Raw genomic sequence first — 12638 nt, forward strand, 5'->3', positions numbered from 1 at the left:
CAACTTCAACCACATCTATGTTATGCTCGGATCCAGTCAGGTAACCCACTGATCTCTATCACGGCCCCGGCCTGATTGCTTAAATGGCGCCTGCGAAACATCCTCATGCCTCCAAATCCCCACCGCCAGGAGCTGATGGCGGTCCATGGAGCGATGGCCGCTATGCGTGTTGACCCGGAGGAACACCTTGCCTCTGCCACCGCCGACATGGTGTAGCCTCTGGCCCAGATGAAGTGCCCCAGCGACTAACCCCCAGGATTTAACAGGTAAGATCTGACCAGCTAAATCTTACAAATACCACTTGCAACGGCTATGATTTGTACGGTTGATGTATTAAGCATGTTCGTGCCTTGTTTATTTCAGTACTACACACTGTGTGATGCTCAAATATTAACTGTCCAGCTCAATTTCAGCAATAACAGCAACAAACTTACAATAGATGACTTAGGATATCACTAGAGATGTTGCCCGTTTGATATTTTTAGTGGATGCTAACCCTGTTGTACTTAACATGCCTATCAATGTACTTACGTAGGGTCATAACGGCTGATGTTGTTGTTTGCCGTCGAGGTTAGCTGCATCCCATGTCTTATAGTATTCAAATCATTTGTGCAATTGCAGTTTAACTTCTACCATTTACTGGTTGCTTGTAGGTACACATGTCAATGGCACTGATCCATGCTTCGACCCGGAGGAACAGCTTGCCTCCGCTACCACTGACTTTGGGCGGGCTCTGGCCAAGATGAAGAGCGCCAACAACTACCAGTCAGGACTTACCAAGTATGTACTCACCAATTCAATCTTCCCAATACCAGTTGCAATTAATGGCTATGTTTTGTACGATTGATGTATTAAGCATGTTCTAGTAAACATGTCTAACACATTTTAGCTGTATAGACAACTGGGCCATTCTCTGCTCTGGCAGCACCTGCCTTGTGATGTTTAACTCTGCCAATTGCATTTTTATCAGTACCGGTTTCAATTGCTATTAACCCTATTGCAATTAATAGTTGAATCCATTTTTAAACAATTGTATTTCAATGGCTACAAACTTACAAAACATGACTTAGGATGTTGTTAAGCATGTTGCAATTAACAGTTGTATCCATTTTTTAATCTTTCCCTTTGCTACCATGCTACTCTTCGCAATGAAGATATACTATAGATTCTGCACATTTGCTATTTTTGGTGGATGCTAACCCTGTTGTACTTAACAAGCATGTCCATGTACTTACGCAGGGTCATAACGGCCGATGATGTTGTTTGCCGTCGATGTTAGCTGCATTCCATATCTTGCATTATTTCACATCATTTGTGCAATTGTAGTTTAACTTCTACCATTTACTGGTTGCCTGTAGGTACATATGTCAGTGGCACTAATCCACGCTTTGACCCGGAGGAACAGCTCGCCTCCGCTGCCGGTGACTTTGGGCGGGCTCTGGCCAAGATGAAGTGCCCCAGCAACTACCTCTCAGGACTTACCAAGTATGTACTCACAAGTTCAATCTTACCAATACCAGTTGCAATTAATGGTTATGTTTTGCATGGTCGATGTATTAAGCATGTTGTAGTAAACATGCCTAACATGTTTTAGCTATTTCCCCCACCTTTTTATAGACAACTGGGCCATTATCTGCTCTGGCAGCACCTGCCTTGTGATGTTTAACTCTGCCAATTGCATTTTTATCAGTACCGATTTCAATGGACATTAAGCCTGTTGCAATTAATAGTTGTATCCATTTTTAAACAGTTGTATTTCAATGGCTACGAACTTACAAAACATGAATTAGGATGCTGTTAAGCCTATTGCAATTAACAGTTGTATCCATTTTTAATCCGTCCCTTTGCTATCGTGCTACTCTTTCGCAATGAAGATATCACCATAGATGTTGCCGTTTTATTACCATTTGCTATTTTTTGTGGATGTTAACCCTCTTGTAGTTATCATTGGCTTTCCATGTACTTACACAGGGCTACAATGGGTGATGCTGTTGTTTGCCGTCGAGGTTAGCTGTATCCCATGTCTTATACACCATCTGTTCCTAAATATAAGTATTTTTAGAGATTCCAATATAGATTACGTAAGGAGCAAAATGAGTGAATCTAGATTCTAATCTAAACTATATCTATAATTATATATACATTCGTATGTAGTTCATATTGACATCTCTAAAAATACTTGTACTTAGGAACGTAGGTAGTTGTATTTTACATCATTTGTGCAATCTCAGTTTAGCTTCTAACATTTACTGGTTGCTTGTAGGTACATATATGAGCAGTACTGATCCACGCTTCGATCCCTTTTGCGTATGGGGCAATGAGATATTCATGAACAAGCGTCAAGTGAGGAAACTAACAAAGATTGTTAGGCGAAAGAAATGAGTGATTGGAATTAAGCTCTTTATTTACACTTTGTCCAAGACAATAGTGAACTTTAGGATGGTAAGTAATGTGTTGCCTTTTCCCCCTACCCACAACAAGTTACTCTATTAGACCTAAGTATCTGATATTTTTCTCTTTTCAGTGGTTTCTTAAGCTAGTTACTGATGATTACCTTGCAAACTACATGACCCGAGTGGAGGCAACTAAGGTTAAAGTATATAATTCATGCTACCATGATAATGCTCTAGAAGTCTTCCTGAAGGCGGTGAAGGATGGGCAGTCGATCGTCACAAGGGGTTGGATAAAAGTGGTTCGTGCCTATGGCATGCAGGAATGCACATTATGGGCATTCCGCTTCTTCAACACCATCAGCAGTCAAAATGATTTACACTTGTCTCTTCACCTTTACTGCCTTTAAATATTGTGGTTCATCATAGTTAATTGCTATCTAATCCTGTAATTACTGAACATATTGTACTGACAATTTTATTTATGGATTCGTTGTTGAACCATTGTGCTGAGAATTTGAATTGCGCGTTTCATATTTCAAAACTTCCAATTTGAATAATAAATTACAGGAAAAAATAAAAATATACAAGAGCTAATAAAATAATGTGCACACGATTAGAAATAAAACAGTGTATGCGATGAAAAAAAGAGAACAAACGGTTCTTTGACGTGATACATTTGCGATGCCCAACGGACGCACACATGGTTTCATATCATATGCGTGTGTGATTCATGGTAATACGACAAATGTTTCAAACTAGTGTGCGTGTGTGATAGGAATACCAATCGCACATAGTTATAAAAATGGACACGTTGGCGTTAGTAGAGGCACCGCACACATTTTACATTCTTGAACCGTGTGCGATAATGTACCTATCACAAACATATTGGCAGATTAAATGTTGATGTCCACCTTTTTCACACGACTATAGCGTTGTAATCGTTTGGGGTGTCTCTCTGATCAGAAATGTAATGTCAATATGTAACATGTGGAACTGGGGCGGCTTCTCATATGTTTATTCTATGGGGATTGTCAGTAGCCCCTCGCCCATCCCCGACGGTTTCAGGGTCGTGTGGGAAGGACCCCCTATTGCCCACACTCACTTGGCAACGGTTCCAAATGTCATTGCGGAAAGGGGTTAAACCCCGTTTGTATAGCACCAACATGTACCAGTGCAGGCTTGTGGTGAAAACATGATATTGGCCACTATTCAGCTGCTTCGGATTACTCTGATACCCTGACTGCTGCTGCTGATTACCCTGATTGGGTTGATAGTTATAATTGCCCTGATTCCCCTGACCTTTAAATCCAGAATTTGATCCGCCGCCGGCAAACCCGGGCCCGTGAGAGCCTGATCTTGACCCGCCGTGCGGGCCATTGTTGTTATTGTGGTCCTGGTGAGAGCCGGAATTTTTATATTGCTTCGTGATAAAACAATCTTTCCACAGGTGAGTCGACGGTCTATCTTGGTAGCTGTGTTCTCGGCAGGGCTGGTTCAACATCGCTTGAAGGTTGAACTTTGATCCTCCTGTCGGAGGGAATGTCTTCTCCTTTTGGCGCCGATCATTATTCTATGCATTAGTATTAGCCACAAAATTTGACCCACCGTCAGGATGCTTGCACTTACCATTGCTACCCTGGTTATGATCTGCCATGTTTGACTGATACCCTTTTCCATTGCCGTTTTTATTCCCCTCGTTGAACTTCTCCTCATTAGACCCATGGTCTTTAGTATTGTCAGAGTCGACGTATTTGATGAGAGCCGCCATGAGCTCTCCCATGTCATTGCAGTGATGTTTAAGCCACCCTAGATTTTGCTTGAGAAGGGTGAAACGACAATTCTTCTCCAGAATTAAAACAACCACTACAAAAGAATACACTTCCGTGATGATACGTGTTTGTCACAATAGGTCACATTTTCTGTCATGCATGTACATCCATGACGATTCTATGACAGAATCAAGATAGTCATACCTGTGCTGTCGTAGAAGTGTTCTATGACATTACCAAAATTATCATCACGGAAGTGTCCACTTCCATGAGATAAATGGCGCGTCATGGAAGTTTTTTCATCAAGGGTAACTGACATGTGGCATCCACCGTAATGGGTCGCTATTAAGCTATCGAGTCCAGTTTTGGATCTGATAACCCGTTAACAGCCCGGACCAAGGAGGATTTTCCACGTGTAAAATTCTCATTGGTCGGAGGGAACACGTGTTGGCTCACCGTTGGGACAGATATCATCCACTCATTGGGCAGGAGGCGCCTATGATACATCGACATGTGGCACTGCCCAACAGAGGCCCATTTTCCGGTGAAAAGGCCGTTACCTTTTGACTTGGTCAAAAGGTAACGGGCCGGCCCATGGAAAGCATGCTAATGGCATGTTCGTATATAGCCCATTTGCGGCCCGCTAACTCATGGCCCGTTACAGCCTATCGGAAATTAGCCCAGTAGCTTCATCTGGGCCGTCCAATATGATTCCAGCCCGTTGTAACTTCTGGCCCATGTATGGCCCATGATGTCTTTCGGCCCATATGAGGCCCTTTGTAACTCTTGGCCCATTAACGACCCATGGTGAATTTGGCCCGTAATGAATAGTGTACCACTTTATACCCATTAACGGCCCATTATTCCATCGGGCCATTTGCAACCCGTGTTATCTTTCGGTCTTCTCAGGGCCCATTTATTATTGGGCTCATTTCCAGCATTCGGTTACGTACGGCCCATTACTGGCCTTTTCTGCTTGTGGGCCAAATTCAGCCTGTGGTTACAATCGGCCCGTTTGCGGCCCGTTAATCTATTGGACCGTTTTCATAGCATCATCAAATACGACCGATTAACGACGGCCCATTATGGTCGGCTCATGAACAGACGATTCCAAATCTAGCCCATTTACGGCCCATAATGCGGTCTATTATTGGCCCATGTTTGGCCAATCGATCATACAGCCTGTAGAGCGCCCATTGATGATATGGCTCGTAGAAGGCCCATTGTTTCTATGGCCCGTAGGAGGCCCATGGTAACTGTAGTAAATATGTAGCCCATGGTTATTGTGGCCTAGTTTTTTAAAAAATAGGTTATTGCGGCCACTAGCAAACCAAAAAAAAGAACTACTCTGACTACAAGCAAACAAATAAACAAGACAACAAGGAAATAAATAAGCAAGCAACTTACGCTAGGCTATCATGGCTATTATACATATTACATCCACTGGACATCAAAGTTCGCCACCGGCGAAAATATAGGGAACAAAGCAGCATATCATATACATTGGTTGTCAAAGTTGGCGACCAGTGCAAATAAATGCCGCAACAAAACAAGTCGAGAACTGAAACCACTTCAGAAGAGCTCAAGAAACAATATCTTGGGTACCCATAATACTAGCAAGATGCTTAGCAAGCTTTTTAACTTTCTCTTGTTTTGCGCTTAAATCCTCTAGCGCTTGATGTTGCACCAGAAAGTATGCATCTGAATTCTGCAGGGACTTCCTCAATCCTTTAGCTTCCAGTCGCAGCACATCTGATCAATGTCTTTCAACTTGAAGTTGAGACTCAAGAAGATGAACTGATTTAGGCAGCGAGTTCGAAGAGCTTGTGCCAACAGTAGTGGCTAGTAACTTGAACACTACATCAAGACAGGACTTTTGGGTTCTCTACTGTCGTCAAGATAGTTTTTATCAGCTTTCTTGGAGACCAAAAGGGATGTCTCACTATCTTGAACCTTATCTGCATTACTTCCTTTACCATTGCATAACGGGGTACTGTTCTCCAATATTTTGTCCGCATTCTAAAATAGAAACACGCAGACACATCACAAGTTTACCATGTTGTATATGAAACTCATTTTGGTAAATCAGTTCTGTAGTAAACTGGGCAGGATAACAACATGAAACAAACATATATCTATGTGCCATGGTCACTTTATGGTCAATATCATTCTAGTTTTTGTTGCCAAATCAAGATAGAGACACAGTTCAAATAATATTTGTTCAAGACAAAGCAGAATAGACAGAATATAAGTGTGGGAAACTATAGAGCAATAACAACACTTGTAATGTGCATGACATGAGAACACAACTGTTTATTGAATTGAAACTGAAATCAACATAGAGCAAGTTACAACAGCAAACCAATTAAAGAAATAGGTTTAAAACATACATGTTGCACCATTGGAGTTTCAATTCCATCCTTCAAATTTGAAAATAGTTGGTATGAGTAAATACAGTGATGCAAGAGCAAAGGAGTATGAACCATAGCTACAGAACCTGACCTGAGAACAATTCTTCTTCTGCTTTAAGCTTTGAGTTGGGATTCGGAGTGGTGGTCCTCGTGCTTTGGGCACTGCAGTTCCCTCACTAACTGCTTGTGTTTGGGTGCTCTATGGTGGAGATAGTGTTGTGTCAACTAGAACTAGGTTACTATCTGCTGGGGTTGGGGTTAGAAGGGGTGTAGCTGGTTCTCTTACCAACTAGGTAGGGGTACAATCTGCGAGAGTCTGGGTTATGTGTGGTGGGGCTAGTTCTTGGGCAAGTACAACTGTGGTTCTATCTGCATCAACTGGTAGCACTATTTTTCTAAAGACCGTGTTGTTACTCCCTTAGATATTGCCATCACCCTCTCCAATTCAAATGGCTTATAAACAAGAAAAGTAATTGAATGTACAAACATTGTATGATAGACAAGTGCAATGGATAGTGGGGAATAAAAGTGGGCATGAAATAATTCACATTTATGTTGTCTAACCAAACAGGATAGCATGACATAATTTCACATATATGATGGCTAACTAAACAGGATAGCATGACACAATTTCACATATATGATGGCTAACTAAAAAAGATGGAAAGACATAGTTCAAAATATGATGACTATGTAAACAGGATGACATGATATAACTATATAATGTGTTTATTAAATAGGTTGGCATGCCATAATTCACATACATGCCGCCAATGGAAACATGATAGCATGATATAATTCACGGATAGAATGACAAAATTCAAAATATGATGACTGTAAACACTAAACAGGATGAGATGATATAACTATATGATGTCTATATTAAATGGGTTGGTATGCCATAATTCAGATAGATGTTGTGTATGTAAACATGATGGCATGATATAATTCAAATATATGATTTATATAGTAAGCAAGTAAGCAGCTGGCAATCACATATATGATGTAAAAACTAAGCAATGCAAGACAACATGCATGACATGAGTAGTATAACCCTGCCAAATTTGAGCATAGACCTCAGGGGGGAAATAGGACTGGTCATCAGTCTTTGAATCCTCCTCCGAGGAGCTCTCTGTAACCATCAAGATGTCTGCTTCAGTGGGTAGCATTGTATGCTCTGAATACCTTGTCTTCACTCCAGATATTTCCATCACCGCTTCAAATGGTTGACACACAGGAAGAGTAGTTGAATATACAAATGTTGTCGACAAATGGAACATGTAATACAAAAAAAGGATAGCATGATATAATTCACATACATGATGATTGGCTAAACGGCATGGCATTGCATAATTCACATATATAATGCCTTGCAACAAGATAGCATTGCAGAATTCACATATATAATATCTTGCAATAAGATGGCATTGCATAATTCACATACATGGTAATTAGACACTAAACAGGTGGTATTCACACAAAGCATGTCTAAAATAATCAAATGACATAGCAATGCAAGACACCATACGTACGATATGAGCAACATAACCCCGCCAAGTTAGAGCATACACCTCGGGGGGGAATAGGGCTGGTCATCTGTCTCTGAATCCTCCTCTAAGGAGCTTGAAGGAAATATGCCCTAGAGGCAATAATAAAGTTGTTATTTATATTTCCTTATATCAGGATAAATCTTTATTATTCATGCTAGAATTGTATTAACCGGAAAGTTAATACATGTGTGAATACATAGACAAACAGATTGTCACTAGTATGCCTCTACTTGACTAGCTCGTTGAATCAATGATGGTTATGTTTCCTAACCATAGACATGAGTTGTCATTTAATTAACGGGATCACATCATTAGAGAATGATGTGATTGACTTGACCCATCCGTTAGCTTAGCACGATGATCGTTTAGTTTGTTGCTATTGCTTTCTTCATGACTTATACATGTTCCTATGACTATGAGATTATGCAGCTCCCGGATACCGGAGGAACACTTTGTGTGCTACCAAACGTCACAACGTAATTGGGTAATTATAAAGGTTCTCTATAGGTGTCTTCGATGGTACTTGTTGAGTTGGCATAGATCAAGATTATGATTTGTCACTCCGATTGTCGGAGAGGTATCTCTAGGCCCTTCTCGGTAATGCACAACACTTTAAGCCTTGCAAGAAATGCAATTAATGAGTTAGTTGCGGGATGATGTATTACGGAACGAGTAAAGAGACTTGCCGATAACGAGATTGAACTAGGTATTGAGATACCAACGATCGAATCTCGGGCAAGTAACATACCGATGACAAAGGGAACAACGTATATCGTTATGCGGTTTGACCGATAAAGATCTTCGTAGAATATGTAGGAACCAATATGAGCATCCAGGTTCCACTATTGGTTATTGACTGGAGATGAGTGTCGGTCATGTCTACATAGTTCTCGAACCCATAGGGTCCGCACGCTTAACGTTCTATGACAATTTGTATTATGAGTTATGTGATTTCATGATCGAAGTTTGTTCGGAGTCCCGGATGAGGTCGGGGACATGACGAGGAGTCTCGAAATGGTCAAGACGTCAAGATCGATATATTGGAAGGCTATATTCGAACATCATAAAGGTTCCGAGTGATTCGGGTATTTTTCGGAGTACCAGAGAGTTACGGGAATTCGTATTGGGCCTTAATTGGCCATATGGGAAAGGAGAGAAAGGCATCAAGGGTGGTTGTGCCCCTTCCCCATGGACTGGTGCGAATTGGACTAGGGAAAGGGGGCGCCCCCTTCCTTCCTTCTCCTTCTCCCTTCCCTTTTTCCTATTCCATGTGGGAGGTGGAATCCTACTAGGACTAGGGAGTCCTAGTAGGACTCCACACTTTGGGTGCACCCTATGAGGGTCGGCCTCCTCCTCCCTGCATCCTTTATATACGTGGCCAGGGGCCAACCCATAGACACACAAGTTGATCATTGGTCTTTTTGCCGTGTGCAGTGCCCCCTCCACCATAATCTACCTCGGTCATACCGTAGCGGTGCTTAGGCGAAGCCCTGAGATGGTAGCATCATCATCACCGTCATCATGCCGTCGTGCTGACAAAGCTCTCCCTCGACACTCAGCTGGATCGAGAGTTCATGGGACGTCACCAAGCTGAACGTGTGCGGATGGCAGAGGTGTCGTACTTTCGGTACTAGGATCGGTCGGATCATGAAGATGTACGACTACATCAACCGCGTAGTCATAACGCTTCCGCTTACTATCTACGATGGTACGTGGACAACACTCTTCCCCTCTCGTTTTTATGCATCACCATGATAGATCTTGCGTGTGCGTAGGAAATTTTTGAAATTACTACGTTCCCCAACAGTGGCATCCGAGCCAGGTTTATGCGTAGATGTCATATGCACGAGTAGAACACAAAGGAGTTGTGGGCGTGGGTATATACATATTGCTTGTCATCACTAATTGATTCTTGATTCAGCGGTATTGTTGGATGAAGAGGCCCAGACCGACATTACGTGTACGCTTACGTGAGACTGGTTCTACCGTCGTGCTTCGCACACAGGTGGCTAGTGGGTGTCTGTTTCTCCAACTTTAGTTGAATCAGTTTCAATGAACAGGGTTCTTTCTCAAGATCAAAACGCAATCACTATACTACGTTGTGGTTTTCAATGCGTAGGTAAGAACGGTTCTTGCTCAGCCCGTAGCAGCCACGTAAAACTTGCAACTACAAAGTAGAGGATGTCTAACTTGTTTTTGCGGGGCATGTTGTGATGTGATATGGTTAAGACGTGATGAGATATAAATTGTTGTATGAGATGATCATGTTTTGTTGAAGTTATTGGCAACTGGCATAAGCCTTATGGTTGTCTCTTTATTGCATAAGATGCAAGCGCCAAATAATTGCTTTACTTTATCGCTATGCGATAGCAATAGTTGCAAGAGCAATAGTTGGCGAGACGACCATGTGACGACACGTTGATAGAGATCAAGATGATGGAGATCATGGTGTCATGCCGGTGGCGATAGAGATCATGATGGTACTTTGGAGATGGAGATCAAAGGCGCAAGATGATCATGGCCATATCATGTCACATATTTTGATTGCATGTGATGTTTATCCTTTATGCATCTTATTTTGCTTAGTTTGGCGGTAGCATTATAAGATGACCTCTCACTAAATTTCAAGGTACAAGTGTTCTCCCTGAGTATGCACCGTTGCCAAAGTTCGTCGTGCCGAGACACCACGTGATGATCGGGTGTGATAAGCTCTACGTTCACATACAACGGGTGTAAGCCAGTTTTGCACACGCAGAAATACTCGGGTTAAACTTGACAAGCCTAGCATATGCAGATATGGCCTCGGAACACTGAGACGGAAAGGTCGAGCGTGAATCATATAGTAGATATGATCAACATAGTGATGTTCACCATTGAAAACTACTCCATCTCACGTGATGATCGGAAATGGTTTAGTTGATATGGATCACTTGATCACTTAGATGATTAGAGGGATTTCTATCTAAGTGGGAGTTCTTTAGTAATATGATTAAATTGAACTTTAATTTATCATGAACTTAGTCCTGATAGTATTTGCATAGCTATGTTGTAGATCAATTGCTTGTGATGTAGCTCCCTGTTTCTTTTTGATATGTTCCTAGAGAAAAATAATTTGAAAGATGTCAGTAGCAATGATACGGACTAGCTCCATGATCTGAGGGTTATCCTCATTGCTGCACAGAAGTATTATGTCCTTGATGCACCGCTAGGTGACGGACCTATTACAGGAGCAGATACAGACGTTATGAGCGTTTGACAAAGCTTGGTATGATGACTACTTGATAGTTTAGTGCACCATGCTTTACGGCTTAGAACCAGGACGTCAAAAACATTTTGAATGCCATGGAGCATATAAGATGTTCCAAGAGCTGAAATTGGCATTTCAGACTCATGCCCGAGTCGAGAGGTATGAGACCTCAGACAAGTACTTTGCCTACAAGATGGAGGAGAATAGCTCAACCAGTGAGCATGTGCTCAGATTGTCTGAGTACTACAATCACTTGAATCAAGTGGGAGTTAATCTTACAGTTAAGATAGTGATTGACAGAGTTCTCTAGTCACTATCACCAAGTTACTAGAACTTCGTGATGAACTATAATATGCAAAGGATAACGGAAACGATTCCCAAGCTCTTCGTGATGCTGAAATCGACGAAGGTAGAAATCAAGAAAAGCATCAAGTGTTGATGGTTGAAAAGACCACTAGTTTCAAGTAAAAGGGCAAGGGAAAGAAAGGGAACTTCAAGAATAATGGCAAGCAAGTTGCCACTCCCATGAAGAAGCCCAAAGCTAGACCCAAGCCTGAAACTGAGTGCTTCTACTGCAAAGGAAATGGTCACTGGAAGTGGAACTACCCTAGATACTTGGCGGATAAGAAGGATGGAAAAGTGAACAAATGTATATTTGATATACATGATGTGTACTTTACTAGTGTTTATAGCAAACCCCTCGGTATTTGATACTGGTTCAGTTGCTAAAAGTAGTAACTCAAAAAGGGAGTTGCAAAATAAACAAAAGACTAGTTGAGGGCGAGGTGACGATGTGTGTTGGAAGTAATTCCAAAGGTTGATAAGATCACCATCGCACACTCTCTTTACCTTCAGGATTAGTGTTGAACCTAAAATAAATGTTATTTGGTGTTTGCATTGAGCATACTATGATTGGATCATGTTTATTGCAATACGGTTATTCATTTAAGTCAAAGAATAATTGTTATTCTGTTTACATGAATAAAACCTTCTGTGATCATACACCCAAGGTGAATGGTTTATTGAATCTCGATCGTAGTGATACACATATTTATAGTATTGAAGACAAAAGATGCAAAGTTAATAATGATAGTGCAACTTATTTGTGGCACTGCCATTTAAGTCATATTGGTGTAAAGCGCATGAAGAAACTCCATGCTGATGGGCTTTTGGAATCACTTGATTATGAATCAGTTGATGCTTACGAACCATGCCTCATGGGCACGATGACTAAGACTCCATTCTCCGGAACAATGGAGCGAGCAACT

Source organism: Triticum urartu, chromosome 1A (assembly GCF_056163025.1).
Source record: "Triticum urartu cultivar PI428250 chromosome 1A, HENAU_Tu73, whole genome shotgun sequence".
Taxonomy (NCBI): Eukaryota; Viridiplantae; Streptophyta; class Magnoliopsida; order Poales; family Poaceae; genus Triticum; species Triticum urartu.